General features: G+C 43.1%; 1 long non-coding RNA gene across 1 annotated transcript in view; it reads left to right on the forward strand.

The window, feature by feature from the left end:
* LOC144806874 (uncharacterized) overlaps positions 1-9008 on the forward strand; it is a 70386-nt gene extending 61378 nt beyond the window's left edge. The window contains exon 6 of the long non-coding RNA XR_013606076.1: positions 8826-9008. This is a non-coding gene — a long non-coding RNA (uncharacterized LOC144806874). The remainder of the gene's footprint in view (positions 1-8825) is intronic.
* Positions 9009-22409: the final 13401 nt, after the last annotated feature.

Genomic DNA, 22409 nt, shown 5'->3' on the forward strand with positions numbered 1-22409 from the left:
TGATCAGCAGCGCGCTCCCCTGGCAGGATCGGTCGCCGCAAGTGCCTGTCCAGCAACAGAACACGGCGAGGGCACGCGCTGCCAATAAACTACACAGAGTTGTGTGCGTGGTAGGCCTCTGACTAGGTTGCAGAGCGGAAGAGGGGGGCTGTAAGAGAGGTGAGTCATGCCGCATAGATTATCTTTTTTTTTTCTCTACGTTGTTCGTGAGGTGTCCCTCCTCTAACCAATGTGGTTGGCTCTCCTGACTCCTGTCTGGCGAACGATCTCCCCCCTGCCGCTGTTTGAGCGGACCCTTGCTCCATCTGACCCCTTTGGTGCGAGCTGGGAGGCGCGTGCCACTCCTGGGCAGTCACAGGGAGCTAAGGGGGTGCTCGAGAGAAGAGAAGGGGCGGAGCACTAGAGCGTCTGAGCAGGGGGCAGTGTAGATACCGCTCATTGAATGGGCCTCCTGCACTATCTGTTCAGCACAGACGAGAGTGCCTGGTTCATATCTGCGTTTGCAACTTTGACTTGTGGTATATATTTTGAAACCAACCTTACATATTTGTTATTTTCTTGAAATAAATGTGGTTTGAACTGTGTGCCGAGTGCAGTGCGGTCGTTTACCTGGCACCCAGATGCTATCGCTGCTCAACAACTGTGATGCAGTTTCCACATTTTTGTGTGCTCTCAGACAAAGCTGAAAACAAAGAGCATCTCTCAAGTGGTCACTGCCCATGAATCCTCAGCCCGGCACACACATGCCAGCGTGCAAGTGCAAAAAAATGAACCTCGCTCACCCCAACAGCAGTTTGGTAGCTGAGGTGCTATGGTAAGGGACCTATTATGCACTTTGAAAAAAGCATTCCCTCCAGTGCATGCCTGCGGTTGATTATGTGCAAAGTTTGTTAGCACGGTCAAATAAGTGTCCACGCGTCAGGATATCCTTTCTGACTTGGTGATAGTTTAGGCTTTGTAACTCTTGTTTTTTTTTTTTTAAGGTTTAAATAACTGAAGTACTGGGGGGCGTGGCTTGGAAGGCGAGGAGGACAGACGCCTAAGTCTGGAGCCTCCACCACCCCGAGCAAACTAATGGCGACTGCAGCGGTAAAAAAACCCGAAGCGAGGAACTAAACAAAAGAGAAGGTGTCTGAAGTTGCGAGGCACACTGGGACGCAGCCGATTCACACCAAAACGGCCACAAGCAGGAAAGAAACGGAGGAAGAGAAACCAGAGAGGTGCGGTAGAGAGGAGCACAAGATGGCGGCGTGCAGAGTGAAAGCAGCTGCCCACTAGCGACCCAGGGAGAACGGAAGAAGCGGTGGCAACAGTCGGAGACCGGAGAATAGAGCCACAAGCAGTAAGTCCGGCACAGCGAAGGCGAGCTGGTAAGCGGAGCGGGTCTCAGCGCCGCAATGGGGAGGAAGGCCCTTTAAGCACCGCCAAGAAGCCGAAAACAAACCGGAAAGCAAGCCGACGGCAGCGACTAAAATTGTTTAGGACTTCTTCGTGGTTTACCGATAAATCTAAACATTTAATTATATTGGGATATGCCACATCAACCAGTTTTTTTATAATTTCATTTGGATTAATTTTTCCCCATTTTAATGTGTAGCAATTGTGTTTGCCCAGATCTAGTTTATTCTGGGCAAGAGTTTTTGCTATTGCTGCATTTTGGGGCCTGTAATCAATTAAGTGGAGGTCCATCCTCAGCGCAAAATGGTCGCTAAGTGAATTGGCGATCACCTGGAAAGCTCTAGCTATATGTAACAATCCAGGTGACAGGAAGATGTAATCAACTGTCGTTTGATGTCCCCTGCCCACATAGGTCGAATGGAGGGCATTTTGATCTGAACTTGAACTGTTGGCTATTACAAGATCCAAGTCAGAGAGCAGATTGTTCATAGCATTCCCCACCTTAGTGTGAGCAAAGTGTACTAATGGAGCATCAAATTCATCCACTATCCCGCAGCAGTTTGATTTAGCCTGTGGGCATGGATGGGCGTTAAAATCCCCTCCCCATAGAAGATGATTTGCCCCTTGTCCATCCTTCAACCGATAGAGTTGAATTAATCTCTCCTGAACATTACGTAAAAGAATCAGAAATTGGTCATCCTCTAAGTTATTATAGGAGTTGACCAAGAGGATAGACTCCTTATTCGTAAAGGAAAGAGAGAGAATTTGAAAATTTGGGTCGGAGCGGACATTGAACACTTTTAGGTGATTCAAGGTGTTTGCAATGTATGTTATTAGCCCTCCTTTCGGTCTCCCTATTGAGCTACGAACAGCTGGGATAAAATATGTTTTGTACCCCAAAGAGGAAGCTCTGTTGTGGACCATGTCTCTTGGAGGCAAATTATTTTACATGGCTCTAAAAAATGCAAGGCCGTCCCGTCCTCTATCTTTGGACGTAAACCCGCCACGTTCCAAAAGAGGATAGGTATAGGCAGTATGTCAACTTTTATTACTGCAGCTTCATTTGTTACCGGAGGTGTTCTTATTTTAGGAGTCGACTGAGGAATATTAGAGTTAATAGATTCAGTTTCCATTGGTGGTCAGTCGACCAATTCAAGGCCGCTAAATCTATTTCTCAACGGGATGCTATACCAAGGGTCCCAGCGGGGCGGTTCTCTATGAGTCGTCCTCAGCGTGTGTGGACCCCATTCTTCCCAACCTCCTCCCTGATAACGCGAACCCACTGAATGTCAAGAATTATCATAGTCACGATAACAAGGGCCCCCAAATTGTCTTGTGTTAGAGAATTCAAACTGACGAGGGGGTGGTGCAACCCAGGGAGGATCATAATTATGAAAAAGGCTGTTGGGTTGTCTTGAAGGGTAGAAAAAAGAGAGTGGTTTAATACCTATACCTCCGTTTGCACTCGTGTGGTCCCAAGAGCAGATATAATCTACTACTCGGGGATCTTCAAAAGTAATCACGATGCAATCTCCTGGGATCGTTTTTCTACCTTTTCCCACCCATGGGGTCCTACATACAGTCAGAATCCTTCCATGCCAAGTAGGATGAATGGGACGATTAGAATTTAGCCAGTGTTGAGCCTTGTTCTTCAAGGACCACATAGGTTCAGCATTGTGGTCCACTAGCTCAGGCACACCAGTCATTACCACTACGTAAGGTGAAGCGTCCGGTGGCAAGTCAACTGGAAATCTAATCTTGGCAGGTCCTCTGGGAGCGTCTCTGTTAGAAACTGGGACCGGGGAATTAGAGGCTACACTTTGAATCACAGGGTTTTTAGATGTCGCTTTATTTGATGCCACTGCCTTCAATACTGGTGTTGTTGTTGACAGGGCATTTCCCTGTGACAGAGTCGTGGCTGAATTGGTAGATGGGTTCACTGTGCTCTTACTGTTCGTTAAAGTAGATGTTACTGCTAGAGATACATTCTTTTGAGTAATTGCGGGTTTCGAGAGGGTGTTTGCAGGCTTAAGGGAGGGTTGTTTGTTGTGATTATTTCCCCCTGATTTTTGAGCCCCTGCCGGTTGATTGTACTGTGGGAGCTTAACAAGCTTGGATAACGCTAACTTTGCTTCTACTGGTTGAAAGAAGAGTTTTAAAAGCTCAGCGATCTTATTTAGCAGCTGGGAATTGTTGCTATCTATTAATTCCTTACTGCAGGATAGAAGAATAGGCGATTCCAGGTTAATAGGGGTAGGCGTGTCGTGATCGAGGTGATGGACCATCGCAGGAACTACTAACTGTTCTGCTCTAGGGGGTGGATTCTGTGGAGTACTAGGGGTATTATCGGTCGCATTAGGGATGGGATTTTTCGGATCGTTCTTTCTTTTCCTTATTGCGCCCTCCCTCCTCCCCCTTGCCTGCATTCTTTCATCTGATGTCATTTGTGGAAGGGTTTGGGGTAATAGGTCAGGTGTTCCTTCAAGATCTGAGCTTATCTGTGAGTCAGAAAGCTGGGAGGCCGACAAGTCCACATTGTTAGGCAGACTGCGCCTACCCTCACAAAGAACCCTCTGCCCTTCATTATTACCAGGGGCAGGGGTTCTAGCATCTGCCAAATTACCCATGGAAGATCTTTTAGCAAACGCCAAGTCCAAGGAAACCCTTTCCCTCATCAAAGAGATACTTTGGTCGATGAATGTGTTAGCCTTGGTGATAAAATCATCCATGGGACCTAACAGTTTACCCACACTACCAGGGGCCTTAGTTTTATTTCCTCTAGTTAGCACCATGTTTCCCAATAAGCAAAGAGAGGGGAGAAGGATCTAATATAAATATAGAGACAACAAAACGGAATACCACAGAGATAGCTAGAGCAATATCAATCGGGGAACGGAACGTACGTTTTATGAAATGTGACACATGTATTCATTACTTTTCAATAAAAATCCACTCTCATTGCCGCTTTCAACATTTGTCATCCGGTGCTGCCCCAATATAGGTCATGACTCTGTTCAGTTTCAATGTCTATTTTTTTCAATAAAAATCCACTCTCATTGCCGCTTTCAACATTTGTCATCCGGTGCTGCCTCCAAAATAGGTCAGGACTCTGTTCAGTTTCAATGTCTATTTCGCCCCCTGCTCGGGGAGCGACGGTGGATCCCTCCGGGGATCACACCGGGTCTGAGGGTCACTGCAGGGATCCACTGGGGGCCTCACAATCTCAGGGGGCAAAGCCACGTCACGCTGCTTGCGAAACGTACTCTGGGCAATAGCTCGCTTAATCTTCCCGGCGCCCCCTGTGCCAGGACACCACTTCGGAGGTAGCTGTGCGCTTTACAAATAGTGATATTTCATTTCATGCCAAGCTAACACAGGGTTGAGCAGGGGTTATTTTATGAGTGTAGCCCCCTTACTCTGACTAGAAGCAAGGGTCCCTATTTGGGGAAAGGTACAAGCCATTTCCCCCAGTTCTAAAACCCACATTTTCATCCACTAAGGTCCTTTTGGTCATTACCCACAACAGAGTGACTTCCATGATGGGAACCCTTCCTTTAAATAAACAACAAGAGGGAGTTTCACCAGTGTACGAATAAGAAGTGAACCTATACTCGTGAACCTTCTTCCTCATGGCTAACTTCCAACGTTCACCACAGGCAACAGCTTGCTGCAGAGTCTCTTTAACAACCTTGACAAACCTTTCCACCACACCATTGCTTTGTGGATGGTACAGGGACGTGTTCTTATGCTTGATCCCCCTGGAACTCCGAAATGCTTCCATGACTGAGGTTGTGAACTTAACACTATTGTCTGACAAGAGTGTTAACTAGAAACACTTACGTTCAAATAACTCTTCTAGAAACTCAATCACTTCACCAGACTCTATGGATTGAACCACCTTGATATCAGGCCAATGGGAAAACATATCAATACACATGTTCAAATAACGTTCCAGAGTCTTTAACTTCACAGGTCCCAAAATATCCATAGAAATGTCCACCACGGACCAGTAGCCTGTTCCCTAATAACCATGGGTTGCGTCCTGCACTTCAATATTGTGTCACAACGCGCACATTCAGCACATTCACGCACCAACCTCTCTACATGTACATCCATGGCAGACCACCAATATCCTTACTTGATCCTTTCCTTTGTAATGGCAATGCCCATTTACTAGCTTATCTCTTAATTCAAGGGGTACAACCAACCTTCTATCACGCATCAGGGGACCACCCCCCCACTGCCAGATCTTCCCTAACTCGCCAAAAGCCTTAGAGGACCTCTTCACAGTCCTTCTCACACCAACCACCTATGACCATGGTCAGGACTTTCTACAAGTGTAAATCGATCATGTGATGTTCCCTCCACTCTCTCTCGGAAATCAACCCTTCACTAATCACACACATTAATTTCTTCTTCCAGTTCTTCACCTCTAAACCACTCAACATCATCTTTCGTTTCACACTCCTCACCCCGAGTCTTTACAGACAGTCTGCCAGAACTGTAGAGCCACAACCCACTTCCGTTTCCCATGGGAGACAAAGTCAATGCCTTTCTTGGAGAAGACCTCCTTAAGAGGTTTGTGGTCAGTAAGAATTCTGAACCTTTTCCCCCACAAAACCTTTCTCAGCTTGTGCACCACCCAGAAAACACCCCAAGCTTCTTTCTCTACAACAGAACAGTTGTATTCAGCACCCCTCAAGGGCATAGAGAAGAAAAGAATCTTTTAACCTCCACATCAACCTTCTGCAAAAGAACTGCTCCTAACCCCTTCAAGCTAGCATCAGTCATGAGATAAGATACCTTTGGGGTCAAAACTTCATAGACAAGGTGTTTCATTCAGATGTTTCTTAATGCACTCAAACTCTTCCTCACAGCACTTGGACCAAACAAATGTACTTCCCTTCTAGAGGAGAGACCTCAAACAAGAGCTTTTCCCTCCAAAGTTCAGAACGAACTTGTGATCAAATTCAGCTATGCCCAGAAACTTTACAAACTCTCCTTTGTTCAAAGAGGTGCACAAATTACAAAGGGTGTTTAGCAATGAGTCTTTGGGTTTGATGCCTGCAGCGGACACAAAATACCCTCTCTTTCTTTGACACCAAATTCGCACTTGTCAGCCCAAATGGTGGGGTCAGCTTCACATAACTTCTTTAATACTGACCTCAGCCTCCCATTATGCTCCTCAAAATCCACACCAAAGATGAGCACATCATCTGGGTACACCTTGACATCCTGAAGGGCTCCAAGAATGCCCTTCATTGCCCTCTGAAAAAACTGAGGCTGCAGAAGTCAGTCTAAAAGTCATTCTTAGAAATCTAAAGGTACCAAAGGGTGTTACACAAGAGGTGAGGTCCTGGGAAGAGGAGTGAATATTCTGAATGTTCTGAAGAGGAGTGAAGGCTGGCCTGGTGATAGGCAGAGGTCAGGTTCAAGGAAGAAAAATGCCTTGCTTTGTTGAGCTCCCTCGAGCTGACACAGAACCTGGCCTCCCCATTGCTTTGCGGGCCATAACAACAGGAGAGACCCACTCTGTTGCTTCAACTTCTTGAATGATGCTCCCCCTTACTTACATAGGTGTATGACTGACTTTAACTGTTTTTGGAACAGGTTTAGATTTGACCTTTATCAAATGTACATAGTTTTTGAGACAAACCAGTTCACTAGCAAAGACTTCAGGGAATTCCTTGATCAAGTCTCGATTAGCATTACTAACAACCCTAACTGGTGGTAATTCTTTTAGGCAGACAGATCTCATTGGGATCAAGACAGATATGTAGATCACGTTGATGGGACCAACTTATGAGCGACTCCCCTTTCATCAAGACATAGATTTTACCAGGGATGACTCTCCCTTTGTAGTCAAACGTGCCCCAGAAATACCCCCAGCAGCTCAATAGTCACCCCACCTTAACTTATTGGTCTAATGTCTGGCTTCAACAGGGTGACTTTGCCCAGCAGATTACGCTCCTAACATGTTTTTGGGACTAGAGTTATCTTGGCCCCAGAGTTGAAGAGCATGCTCACTGGAGCATCATTGGTCAAAACTAGCTCCTGAGGGCCATCACTAGCATTTCCTGTGACTGGGAGAGTATTGATTCCTTCCAAATCTTCTTAATAAAGATCAACTTTCCTAATTTTTTATGCTTGTTGCTCGTTCTGCAGCTCTTTGAGACGTGAACTTTTCTCTCACAAGTTTTGCACACGGCCTTCCAGCCTGGGCAGTCTTTAACCTGTTGACTGCAGCGCGAATTTTGCCGCGGTGCAGCTATATTAATGAGTGGGCGCGGTTCGGATGGCCCCCGGCCATCCTCCGCACTTTCCCACTGTGACGTCGGATGGCCGGGGCCGTCTGATGCACGCAACAGGTTAAAGTTGGCCATAGGGCTAGAGTTGTCACACCTGAAGCACTTCCTCTGAAAATTCTTTGTGTTAAAGAGCTTTGAAGTGGTGCTAAATTTGGGTTCAACTAATCTATCCACCTGCACCTTGACATTAATATTCTCCTTTTTATCACCTGAACTGCTTTGTGCATAATATCAACACACCCTTTTGAATGCTCGTGACTTTTGGTTATGGTCAGCACTTCTTGAAGTGATGGCGTGTATTTTTGCCACAGGGCGTCTCTCGTTTTGTCGAGGGCGCATTCCAACATGAACTGAGTTTTTAACCGCTCCACTAAAGCTGCACCAAAATTGCACGTGGAAGCCAATTTGCGCAAGGTAGTCATGTACTGTTCGACCTACTCAACCTGGCTTTGCATCCTTTTCCCAAAGTAATATCGTTCAAGGACAGTACTCACTTTGGGGAGGTGGTGCAAGTCCAACTTTTTGAAGCAGATCTCATATTCATCAAGAGTTGCAGAGTCATTATCAGAGAGTTCTGGAAGGTGTTCAAAGAATTCTTGTCCCTCAGAGCCCAAACAATGCATTAACAATGGGGCTCTCCTCTCTGTGCTTACGGAAGTGCCACAGACACGAGCATAATGTGTGAAAACGTTCTTTCACTTCAGCCATGAGAGAGGAGGAACTCCTGGAGATGTCAAAAAGAAGAGGGGCAGTGACATTTTGCGTTATGTATGTACTATGTTTTGACCTAGTTACTACTTAAGGGTGAACTTCAGTGATCTGCTTACAGTGTGCAATATCCACAAGCCTTATAAGCTGTACACATCAGCGAAACTGCGTGAAACTTCAGCAATTAAAATTTAGGCGAATGAGCGCAATCTCAGAAACTTTATTTGCTATGCGTATCAGTGGAACCATCAGCCCGATTACTGATGGCACATATTTATATAGTGAGGAGTCACTTTAGTCTGGTGCTCAATTACATGTGTAGACGTGAGTCTGGTGATGCCTGATAACTGAAAGGCACATATTTGTTTACATACAATTTCATATATGTCTGATTTATTATTCCTCTTACAGCGCCTTCTACCTTGAGAAGGCCCGTCGTAGACCAGTGTGTGGACAAAATCCATGCCGACAAATCAAGGACAAATGGATTGGGACATGGTCTAGGGACACTAACAACAAATCCTACATCAAACCTCACGTTTAACTGATGGAGAGCTATGAGCGACCTGAAGAGTAGTACTGAGAAAAAGTAACCAGGAGAATTGCTGAAAATTAAAGTAAATTTTAAAAAAACGAATAAAGAACTACATAACCACAGCTGTGTGACCTGGAAGCCGATTGTTTCTCAATAAAGCTCTTCTTTGCGATTACCTTACAGTGCTCACATTATCATCCACGCTAGAAGAGATGGGAACCTGGGGTGTCTGGTCACAGAAGCTCATTTACATACAAAGGGGGTGACAGCCTGTTCACAACGCACAGCAGAGCTTGTTTACGTAAAGTGCTAGTACACAGAACAGGGTAAAGTCTTGTCTCTTTTTTTCATTTTCTTTAATATATCCTGCACCTCGCTCTCTTCTTCTCTTTCTCTCACTTCAATTCATTATAAATTACTCAAAGTCACTATTGCTTTGTCAGCATGGCACAAGTCTGGGGTAGCCACAGTTTGAAGGGGCCCCCCTACTATTATCTAGAAACGGGACTTAGTTCCACCTAGACCCTTAGCCTGCAACTGGTAATTGTTACTTTGTGCCCCAGTACTGCAGACACAGGCCTCTGAGTGTTTGTTTGTGTGAGTGGTGTAAGAGAGGAACAGAGAACTTGACAAAATTAGCCCTTCTATTGCTTAATACATTGTAAATGTGAAACAGTTTGGGGCTTGGGGGCTGGATAAAGAATAATGTCAGGAAACAAACGCAAATTAAAAGCACATTTTATTTATTCACTGAAAACTGTTTAAAATTTTTATTTCCAAGTTCCACATATCTGTTTAAAAATATTTACACTTTCAGTCAATTCCGAGTTTAGTTACAAACTGATAGTGGGAAAAACACATGATGAATAAAAACTGAAACCAAATCTTATTTTTACATTATTTTATGTTTCTTGTTTTTTGTTTTTAAAACATGCCGTCAACCTTTCACGTGAAAATTATTATGAGGGCCTGACATCACTTCTTGTGACATCACTACATGTGATGTCATTGTGATTTGCATATGATAATGGGCTCCCTCACTATTTTCCTTACTTGTTTCCTGTTTATTTGCATGACATTGGTCTATAGGTATTAAAAATAAATCTATAAATTCACAGGTATTCACCCTGTTTCTCTGGTGATGTCACACATTGACATGTATTCGGCTGCTTCTTCTATTTTTAGGTGAATACATATTACCTGCCTTTCCCCCTCCTTCCTTTACTCTTTCTTTTTCTCCCCCTTTCTTTGTCTCTCTCGCTCTCTTTATCTCTCACCCTCTCTATCTTCCACACACTCCTGTTAGCGTTAGCTTCATGAATGTCACTGCCACTTCTGGCATTCATACGACAAATCCTTCAGAACATTTGAGACCAAGGGACAATCAGTGTGGAAGACAAGTTGCTGGGAGTGCAACTGATTGTCCAGTCACATATATACTTTTGATGTGGGATTTCGCTATTTCACCACATTCTTCAAACAGAGTCGACTGCTTACAATGGCTCAATTCTGGTAAAAAGTAGAGTTTGGCAAGTTACAAAATGAATAGGGTAAGCCATGTTGGAGAGGAGCCACGGGTCACACTTAGTTATAAGGCCTGAGGCACGAGCTGATCCATCAACCGATAACAGAGTGTAAAAGATGCAGCAAACATTACTTAAAAACAAGGTATATGCTCTTTTATATCTCAAAGCAGGTTATTTCTTGAACACCTGTGCTTCACTTTAGTTCATTATATATGCTGCTGTGGCATTTGTTAATAGTAATATCTACATTTTACCAATGAAGTTTCCCATCTCCAGAGCCCTGACAACATGTCCACTCTGGGTGTGTTTGGTTTATAGGTTTTATCACTAATCCGACAAGTTAGCTGAAAATATTGTTGTTAGTCCCAGTATTGTTCAGTGTTGCTTTTACAGATGTGTGGTCAGGTGCGATTGAATGTTTTTCTTTGTATCTCTTCTTCACCAAATAAAAATCAACAATTTTTCTTTTCTTTTAGTCCACATTGTGCTAGCCTCCCACTGTGTATCCTGGTACATCATGCTGCTTTGCTATGTGTACAGAAGTGAACAATCACTGAAAACAAACACATTTATAATTCTGTAAATACTGTTATCTGTTTTCCTTCTTTACTGCTAGTCCGGTCTTCTATCACCTGGCATTTCAATGTCCCACATAATTTGAATTGAATCTTTTTCCGTAATTCATTCCTCTCACAGTAACTGCACTGTTCTGCTCTTGTCTATGTCCTCAGATGGGTCAGTATTATTTTTGATGTTCTTAAGTTCTTTGCGGAGTCTCTGTGTTCGCTGATGTGTTTGGAGGTTTGATAAGTGACTAAAGCTCTTCCCACATTCACTGCCGCAGAATAGTTTTTCCCCCGTGTGTGTTCGCTGATGACTTTGAAGGTGTGATAACTGACTAAAGCACTTTGCACATTCACAGCACTTGAATGTTTTTTTCTCCTGTGTGTGTTCGCTGATGAATCCTTAATGCTGAAAAGCAGCGAAAACTACTGTTACATTCACTACAATTATAGGGTTTTTCCCCTGTGTGTGTTTGCAGATGTGTTTGGAGGTTTGATAAGTGACTAAAGCTCTTCCCACATTCACTGCAGTTGAATGGTTTTTCCCTGTGTGTGTTCGCTGATGAATCCTTAATGCTGAAGAGCCGCAAAAACTACTGTCACATTCACTACAATGATAGGGTTTTTCCCCTGTGTGTGTTCGCTGATGTATTTGGAGGTTTGATAATCGGCTAAAGCTCTTTAGACATTCATTGCACTTGAATGGTTTTTCTCCTGTGTGAGTTCGCTGATGAATCTTTAATGCTGAAGAGCTGCGAAAACTACTGTCACATTCACTACAATGATAGGGTTTTTCCCCTGTGTGTGTTCGCTGATGTGTTTGGAGGTTTGATAAGTGACGAAATCTCTTTCCACATTCACTGCAGTTGAATGGTTTTTCCCCTGTGTGTGTTCGCTGATGTGTTTGGAGGTTTGATAATTGACTAAAGCTCTTGACACATTCATTGCACTTGAATGGTTTTTCTCCTGTGTGAGTTCGCTGATGAATCCTTAATGCTGAAGAGCCGCAAAAACTACTGTTACATTCACTACAATGATAGGGTTTTTCCCCTGTGTGTGTTCGCTGATGTGTTTGGAGGTTTGATAAGTGACTAAAGCTCTTCCCACATTCAATGCAGTTGAATGGTTTTTCCCCTGTGTGTGTTCGTAGATGACTTTGTAGCACTGATAATTGACTAAAGCTCTTTAGACATTCATTGCACTTGAATGGTTGTTCTCCTGTGTGAGTTCGCTGATGGTACCTTAATGCTGAAGAGCTGCGAAAACTATTGTCACATTCACTACAATGATAGGGTTTTTCCCCTGTGTGTGTTTGCTGATGAATTTGTAGATGTGATAATCGGCTAAAGCTCTTTAGACATTCATTGCACTTGAATGGTTTTTCTCCTGTGTGAGTTCGCTGATGAATCTTTAATGCTGAAGAGCTGCGAAAACTACTGTCACATTCACTACAATGATAGGGTTTTTCCCCTGTGTGTGTTCGCTGATGTGTTTGGAGGTTTGATAAGTGACGAAATCTCTTTCCACATTCACTGCAGTTGAATGGTTTTTCCCCTGTGTGTGTTCGCTGATGTGTTTGGAGGTTTGATAAGTGACGAAAGCTCTTCTCACATTCACTGCAGTTGAATGGTTTTTCCCCTGTGTGTGTTCGTAGATGACTTTGTAGCACTGATAATTGACTAAAGCTCTTTAGACATTCATTGCACTTGAATGGTTTTTCTACTGTGTGAGTTCGCTCATGACATCTTAATGCTGAAGAGACGTGAAAACTACTGTCACATTCACTACAATGATAGGGTTTTTCCCCCTTGTGTGTTCGCTGATGACTTTTTAGGTCTGATAACCGACTAAAGCACTTTGCACATTCACTGCACTTGAATGGTTTTTTCCCTGTGTGTGTGTTCGCTGATGACTTCGTAGCACTGATAATCGACTAAAGCTCTTTAGACATGCATTGCACTTGAATGGTTTTTCTCCTGTGTGAGTTCGCTGATGATACCTTATTTCTGAAGAGTCACTAAAACTACGGTCACATTCACTACAATGATAGGGTTTTTCCCCCGTGTGTGTTCGCTGATGACTTCGTAGCTTTGATAATCGACTAAAGCTCTTCACACATTCACTGCATTTAAATGAATTTTCCATTGTGTGTGTTTGATTATGTCTTTGAAGGTGTGATAACTGACTAAAGCACTTTGCACATTCACTGCACTTGAATGGCTTTTCCCCCGTGTGTGTACGCTGATGTATCTGTAGGGTTGATAACTGACTAAAGCACTTAACACATTCAATGCACTTGAATTGTTTTTGTCCTGTGTACGTGTGCTGAGGAAGCTTGATTAGTGATGACAAACTAAAGCTCTCGCTGCATGTGTATGATTCTTCTTTCTTGGTTAGTCTCTGTGGGTCGGGTATATATTTGTCTACATCCCATGACTGCATTTCCTGATGGGCCGACATCGCTGATCAAGCACTGGTGTTTTTCTCACACACTTTATATGTGTGCAGTATTTAGCACTGTGATTTCTGTTTTAACAATAAAATGCAATACCCACCAAATATTTGCCACACTCCTAATATGTATTAGGTGTCTTTGTAGGTGATTGTGCCTTTAGATTGGATTATGGCTATGCACGCTTGCGGATAAAGATGTATCTTCCTTCTGGCCGGTGCAAATTAGGACAGTCTGTTGTATTGTAGATAGAAGAACTCGTCTTTCCTTTACCAGTCAGTTGTCTGGTTCCGCTCTGTTGTGCTCTTCTCTGGTTACTGTGGTTTGGCCAGAAAGAGTTTACAATTCACCTAGAGCACGGAATGATGGCTTGTCTTCATTTTACAAAATAGAGCACTGCGGTAATCACATCATACCGATACATTGATCAAAGTTAGTATTTGACACTTGTTTATACAGGAGGTGGTTTGTTATTGTTGTTGCCTTGATTTTCCTAAGGTCATTTCTTCGTCTTGTGGCATGGAGGTGCACAGCTCAGCCTCTTGCAATCACTGAACTGCCCTTGATGCTTCATCCAGGATCTGTCAGTTTGTGTGCAGGTTCCTCTGTCGCCGACTGCGCTGATGTTTTCCTGAATACTGTAGCTCAATATTTGTGCTATTATTGAAGATTTACAGCATTCGCTTCATTATTGATGGTCAATTCATACATTCAAGGCTTGTTTTCTGTTGGATGTAAAGATATTTAAAATTACTAAATTGAAACATAATGGAATGAGAATTCACAATGTTTAACGAGTAGTAAAAGACATTTTGGGGGAGATTTACCATATCTTCACACAATGCAGCGCAGCCCTCCCCCCGCAAGGCTGCGCTGCGTGGCGCAACAGGAAGGGAACAGGAGAGCACCATATTTTCAAAGATATGGCTCTCTCCTTCCCTTTCCCTTGCACCGGCACTGATTACAGCGGCACTGCATCAAACACACACTCCAAAAGAAACATGTCCGAACTGAACTTCATGGGCACTTTTTACTCGCCAACCTAAAAGCTGGCACAATACCCTGGGGATTGCAGATCAAGAACATCCCGTTCATCTTTACGATGATCCGCTATACAGAAAGGGGTTTAGCTGCTTAAGTACCAAATGCTGAAGAACCAAAAACAAGCACCAGTATTGCCACTTATTTTTAAAGGGGGTAATAAATCACCACTCGGTCTACTGAATTAAACAGTACACCTCAGGATACTTTTTTTATCCAGAATGAATCAACTTTAATTCACAAAATTCAATGAACATATATTTCAACACGTTTTATAAAATACACAAATATTGCCTAAATCACTCTGAACTCTCTCATACAACACCACAGTCATTCACTACACCATACTGTCTAAGACACAACCAACAAACATGAAAAAAGCTGTACATTAGTTCATACAAAATATTTACAATTCACAATTTGCAAAAATAAACAGCAAAGGAATGAATTTAGGAGAATTTTTCTTTTTTCTAAATAGAAATCCTAATACTGTAGAACAAAGGTCTACGCGTTTCGATGACCCATGGTTTAAGGGAAATCTCGTCAGGACCACGTAGCTGCGAATGCAAAAGGAGAGGAGTGAGTCACTCTGCTAGAAGACCCTCCCTCTAACTCTTCTCATATTGAAAAAGGGTTTAGCTCCTACCTCAAAGGTGCTCGTTTTTCTTGGGGATTGGAATCTGAAACCAGAACAATAACAAACTCTACTTAGTCTCTATAGCAACCTAAGCAACCATCTAGTAAAGACCCACTGAAATAAACAAATACACTAAAGTGAAAAAATACTCACAGGCTTCTCATTCAACTCAGCCTATTTTTCGAGGAGAGAGAAAAAATCTGTTGGGGCGAATAATTAATGTGTGTCAGAGTCACATGGTCGTGTTTTTTGAAGCAAAACATATGAACAGAACTAGAACAGATTTGTTCTTACTTGTGAGGACGGCGGAATCCACAACCTGGGGTTTATTTTTGGTTGTTTGAGGCGCGCGTCGGTAACGCCTGTCAGAGGTAAAGGTAAAAAGACAGGGTCAGTCAGCCATCCCCGCGGGCTCAGCGTCTGACGCTGCTATTCTGTGCTCAATATCCGGGCTTACCTGGCTTGCCCGATCAGTGCAGCAGAACGGAGGACACCGCCATCTATCTCGATCTCTTGTCGGTCGAGACTGCTTGCCGCCGCGCTTGGCTGTCAATTTGACGTTGTGCGTGTCCTGCCGCTTCCTGGTTGCAGGGAGTTGTGGGATTCGTAGTTGTGCAAATTTTAGAGTAGATTTGTTTATCCCGGGGGCGGGAGGGGGGGGGGAGGGGGGTAATATCATGGGATATAAAATTTTATTGTTTGAAAACTGAATTAGTCTTGTCGTATCGGAAGAGGATGCTCATTGAAGTTTGCCTCGATCAGAATTTCATAAAGGGATAGTGCCGCCGTTTGTGATTACGTATTCCATGAAGTTCTTGTGGGCACCTATCCAATTTAGAAGCCGCACTTTTCTTATAGCCGGTATATTTCTGACATTTCGTTTAATCCGTCAATGGCTGTATTGAATTTTAAAATTAGTAGAGCCTCATGCCGTGCCAATTTTTCTTCAATGTCGCCACCACGTTGGTCTTTCTCAATTTTAGCTATGACTGTCCATTTTAATTCCTCTATCGTGTGGTTGTTAGACATCCAATGGTTTACCAATGGCGCAGTATTCACATTATTTTTAATACGTGATTTATGTTGACTTATTCTGCTTCGGATTTCTTGGCTTGTTTTACCAATGTATAATTTTTTGCAAGGACATTTTATCCCATACACAACAAAACATGTTTTACAATTGGTAAATTTTTCATGTTTCCAGTGGATCGAATTATGTGAGAAGAGGGTCCCCTCTTCTGTGCTTGCACAACAAGTACAGGTGCCGCATTTGTGGTGTCCTTGTACAGGTGGTAATCCTAAGAGGGAGCATACTGTTGGTTGTTCTTTTTTCTTCATGGCTGCTCTCACTAGATGATTTGCCATGCTTTGATCTTTCTTAAAGGCGAATAAGGGCTTCTCTTTTAGAGAGTCATCAACATTTTCCACCAAATGCCAATTTTGAAGTATCGTTTTTTTTAATTGGTTGGAGTTTGCACAAAATGTTGAGACGCAGACTATTCTTTCAAGTGCAGGTTTTTCTCTTTTTTCCAAGAGAGTCTCTCTTGGTACCCACCATGCCCTTTTCATCGTTCTTTTAAGGAGCTTTTTGGGATAGCCCCTTGCTGCTAGATTATCAGTGAGGTTGTTTGCGTGGAAGAAATATTCATCCTTGAAATGACAATTTCGTTTGATCCGAAGATATTGTCCGAATGGCAGATTTTCTTTTAAATTGCGAGGGTGATTACTTTTGAAATGTAGTCCCTTGTTGCGATCTGTTTTCTTTTTGTATAATGTAGTCACTAGCCCTTCTTCTGTTGGATAAACCTCGACGTCGAGGAAAGCCATTTTGATTTTTGAGTAGCTAAGTTTCTACCAAACAAGTGGAGTAGCCATGGGCTGCCCATTTGCTCCAGAACTGGCTGTTCTATTTATGGCCCTATATGAAGAGCAATTCATTTACCAGAACAACCCGTACTCGGAACAGATCACTAGCTGGAGTCGATATATCGACGATATCTTCATGACATGGAAAGGAAACATAGAGGATCTCAAACAATTCCATGAATGGTTAAACTCAAGAACTCAAGAAATCAAATTTAGCCTTAGTTACTCAAAAATCAAAATGGCTTTCCTCGACGTCGAGGTTTATCCAACAGAAGAAGGGCTAGTGACTACATTATACAAAAAGAAAACAGATCGCAACAAGGGACTACATTTCAAAAGTAATCACCCTCGCAATTTAAAAGAAAATCTGCCATTCGGACAATATCTTCGGATCAGACGAAATTGTCATTTCAAGGATGAATATTTCTTCCACGCAAACAACCTCACTGATAATCTAGCAGCAAGGGGCTATCCCAAAAAGCTCCTTAAAAGAACGATGAAAAGGGCATGGTGGGTACCAAGAGAGACTCTCTTGGAAAAAAGAGAAAAACCTGCACTTGAAAGAATAGTCTGCGTCTCAACATTTTGTGCAAACTCCAACCAATTAAAAAAAACGATACTTCAAAATTGGCATTTGGTGGAAAATGTTGATGACTCTCTAAAAGAGAAGCCCTTATTCGCCTTTAAGAAAGATCAAAGCGTGGCAAATCATCTAGTGAGAGCAGCCATGAAGAAAAAAGAACAACCAACAGTCTGCTCCCTCTTAGGATTACCACCTGTACAAGGACACCACAAATGCGGCACCTGTACTTGTTGTGCAAGCACAGAAGAGGGGACCCTCTTCTCACATAATTCGATCCACTGGAAACATGAAAAATTTACCAATTGTAAAACACGTTTTGTTGTGTATGGGATAAAATGTCCTTGCAAAAAAGTATACATTGGTAAAACAAGCCAAGAAATCCGAAGCAGAATAAGTCAACATAAATCACGTATTAAAAATAATGTGAATACTGCGCCATTGGTAAACCATTGGATGTCTAACAACCACACGATAGAGGAATTAAAATGGACAGTCATAGCTAAAATTGAGAAAGACCAACGTGGTGGCGACATTGAAGAAAAATTGGCACGGCATGAGGCTCTACTAATTTTAAAATTCAATACAGCCATTGACGGATTAAACGAAATGTCAGAAATCTACCGGCTATAAGAAAAGTGCGGCTTCTAAATTGGATAGGTGCCCACAAGAACTTCATGGAATACGTAATCACAAACGGCGGCACTATCCCTTTATGAAATTCTGATCGAGGCAAACTTCAATGAGCATCCTCTTCCGATAGTACAAGACTAATTCAGTTTTCAAACAATAAAATTTTATATCCCATGATATTACCCCCCCCTCCCGCCCCCGGGATAAACAAATCTACTCTAAAATTTGCACAACTACGAATCCCACAACTCCCTGCAACCAGGAAGCGGCAGGACACGCACAACGTCAAATTGACAGCCAAGCGCGGCGGCAAGCAGTCTCGACCGACAAGAGATCGAGATAGATGGAGGTGTCCTCCGTTCTGCTGCACTGATCGGGCAAGCCAGGTAAGCCCGGATATTGAGCACAGAATAGCAGCGTCAGACGCTGAGCCCGCGGGGATGGCTGACTGACCCTGTCTTTTCACCTTTACCTCTGACAGGCGTTACCGACGCGCGCCTCAAACAACCAAAAATAAACCCCAGGTTGTGGATTCCGCCGTCCTCACAAGTAAGAACAAATCTGTTCTAGTTCTGTTCATATGTTTTGCTTCAAAAAACACGACCATGTGACTCTGACACACATTAATTATTCGCCCCAACAGATTTTTTTCTCTCTCCTCGAAAAATAGGCTGAGTTGAATGAGAAGCCTGTGAGTATTTTTTCACTTTAGTGTATTTGTTTATTTCAGTGGGTCTTTACTAGATGGTTGCTTAGGTTGCTATAGAGACTAAGTAGAGTTTGTTATTGTTCTGGTTTCAGATTCCAATCCCCAAGAAAAACGAGCACCTTTGAGGTAGGAGCTAAACCCTTTTTCAATATGAGAAGAGTTAGAGGGAGGGTCTTCTAGCAGAGTGACTCACTCCTCTCCTTTTGCATTCGCAGCTACGTGTTCCTGACGAGATTTCCCTTAAACCATGGGTCATCGAAACGCGTAGACCTTTGTTCTACAGTATTAGGATTTCTATTTAGAAAAAAGAAAAATTCTCCTAAATTCATTCCTTTGCTGTTTATTTTTGCAAATTGTGAATTGTAAATATTTTGTATGAACTAATGTACAGCTTTTTTCATGTTTGTTGGTTGTGTCTTAGACAGTATGGTGTAGTGAATGACTGTGGTGTTGTATGAGAGAGTTCAGAGTGATTTAGGCAATATTTGTGTATTTTATAAAACGTGTTGAAATATATGTTCATTGAATTTTGTGAATTAAAGTTGATTCATTCTGGATAAAAAAAGTATCCTGAGGTGTACTGTTTAATTCAGTAGACCGAGTGGTGATTTATTACCCCCTTTAAAAATAAGTGGCAATACTGGTGCTTGTTTTGGTTCTTCAGTTTAGTGAGGCTTGTCCTTATTGCCCGTGAGCCTAGACCCAGTTCTTGGTTATGGTAAGTACCAAATGCAGCAGAGACCTGATGGTCCATACCGTCGAAACGGCCCAACGAATATGCAAAAAAGAAGAAGAAGAGATTGAACAACAACTCCAAGCTATTAAAGACAATCACACCGAAACTGAAGCCAAAATTCTTCTGGACAAAATTGAAAAGGAACTGTCCACGTTTAAGGACCACACAATAAATTTCAAAACTTCCAAATTCGAAAAAGACCTGAAGAACTTTAACCTTGAGACTGTTTACCTATATCTCAAAGAGGACTTCTATACACGCTCTGACTCTACTAGGCATCTGAACACCTATCAGGGGCGGTCAAGAAAGAAGTTCCTAACATTTTCGGAGACTTCGTCATCAGAATCCACTGAAGATTCAGACGCTGGAGAAGGTCCTTCAAACAGAAATCCCCATAAAAGGCCTTTTTTAGGACAGGGCCAACAGCAGAAGCGTACCAGATTCAAACCCCAATGGGAAATGACAACACGGAAACATCATTACAAGTCATAAGCAATTCTCCCATTATCAACCCGTCCAACAAGATACTATCGAAAGCTGAAAAAGAAGTACTGGAATTTGGCCTGTCATTTGTACCGGGGACAGCCACTGACCTCACTAAGATCAAGCTAGAAGTTTTGGAATTCTTCAGAAAGGTGCACCTGAGATGGTTCTTCAAGGATTCACCAAATCAATTACAAACTGAGGCCTCTGGCCTGAGGAACAAATCTACGTTCTGCCCCCCCAACCATAACACTTCCAAAAATATCATCACCTTCGAGCGTGTGGTCATGTCGTCTTTGAATCAACTTGAAAGACAACGTCAGTTCGTTCCTACAAACTTAACAAAAGATTAGAAGGAAGCCATTCGTGAATTGAAGAACCAGCAAGATGCCATCATAAGACCGGCAGATAAGGGTGGAGCTGTTGTTCTATGGTCTAAGGAACTCTACAGAGCTGAAGGTAGAAGTCACGTGTACACCCAGGAATGGTATCGCCAAATCACACAAGACCCCACTTCCCAGATTACACAAGAAATCTCCACACTTGTCCATGACGCAAAGGAAAAAGGGATACTTGGTCCCAAAGAAGCTGAATACCTCGTAAAAAAGTACCCCCGGGTCCCCCACTTATACTTTCTACCGAAAGTACATAAGGACGCCACAAAACCTCCCGGACGGCCCATCGTGTCCGGGTGCGATCCGGTCCTTGAACCAATCTCTCAGTTCGTTGACGTGTTCCTCAAACCACTGGTAGTTGAGGTTCCATCATACCTTAGGGACACAATGGATTTCATTAACAAAGTGGAAGGGCGGCAATTTGATCCAAATAAACAGTTGATGGTCACGATGGATGTATCATCCTTGTACACCCAAATTCCGCAACAGAATGGACTCGATGTCATCGAAATTTCCTTAGAGAAAAGGCCTCGCCCACATCGAGTGCCTACCGACTTGATTGTCGCGTTCGCATCTCTAGCGCTAAAAATAAACTTTTTCACGTTTGAGGAGGAAATGTTCTTACAAATCAAGGGCTCAGCAATGGGCTGCCCTTTTGCTCCTGAAATGGCGATTCTATACATGGGCCTATATGAAGAAAAATATGTATACAACAACAACCCATATCAAGACCACATCCACCAGTGGCTAAGATATATAGACGACGTGTGGTGTATCTGGAGTGGTACACCACAGCTCCTGGAGGAATTCCACGGGTGGCTCAACAACCGAAGTCCAGGCATCAAGTTCAGTCTCTGCTATGATGCCAAAGCCTTACCGTTCTTGGACGTCGAAGTCAAGACAACACCAGATGGACTGGCATGTACCCTTTTGCAGAAAAAAACAGACAAAAATAATGCTCTCCACTTTACGAGCTACCACCCCAGGAGTCTTAAAAATAATCTGCCCTATGGGCAATTCCTGAGGGTGAGACGGAATTGTTCAAGAGTGCAAGACTTTGACCTACATGGTGAAGCGCTGACAAAGAAACTACAAGAGAGAGGATATCCTCGCAAACTGCTGCAGCATTCCATGAAAAGGGCCAGATGGACCCCAAGGGAACATCTACTGGAAAAGAGGCAGAGATCGCCCACACAGCGAATGGTTTGTGTTTCCACGTTTGGACCTCACACCCACCCCCTGCAGAAGATTATCCGAAAAAATTGCCACCTGGTGGAAGAAATCATGCCCGAGGTGGGTTCATCACTATTCGCCCTCAAGAAGAACCGCAGCATAGGACAGTTGATTACATTGACCCGTCCCCAAAAGAAAAAGGACACCCAGAGCACCATCTTCGGTATGACTCCTGTAAAGGGACACCGAAAATGTGGGACATGTTCCGTCTGCAATCTCACTATGGAAGGTTCATTGTTCTCCGATGGAAAAAGATTTTGGCGCCATGAAGAGCACACCAACTGTAAAACTAAAAGCGCAGTGTATGCAATCCAGTGTCCTTGTGACAAAGTGTACATCGGGAAGACAACACAAGAGGTCCGACAAAGGATCATACAACACCGCTCCCGGATCAACAACAAAGTCCTCACAGCACCACTAGTGTCGCATTTCTTACAATACAAGCATTCTGCCAACGATCTGAAATGGACAGTGCTGTCAGTAATCAAAGGCGGAAGTGGTGATCCTGAGATACGACTGTCCCAAAAAGAAGCTTACTTAATATTGAAATTTGACACAACCACCTCAGGGCTCAATGAACTGTCTGAAGTAAGCAATCTGCAATAA

Source organism: Lissotriton helveticus, chromosome 1_2 (assembly GCF_964261635.1).
Source record: "Lissotriton helveticus chromosome 1_2, aLisHel1.1, whole genome shotgun sequence".
NCBI lineage: Eukaryota > Metazoa > Chordata > Amphibia > Caudata > Salamandridae > Lissotriton > Lissotriton helveticus.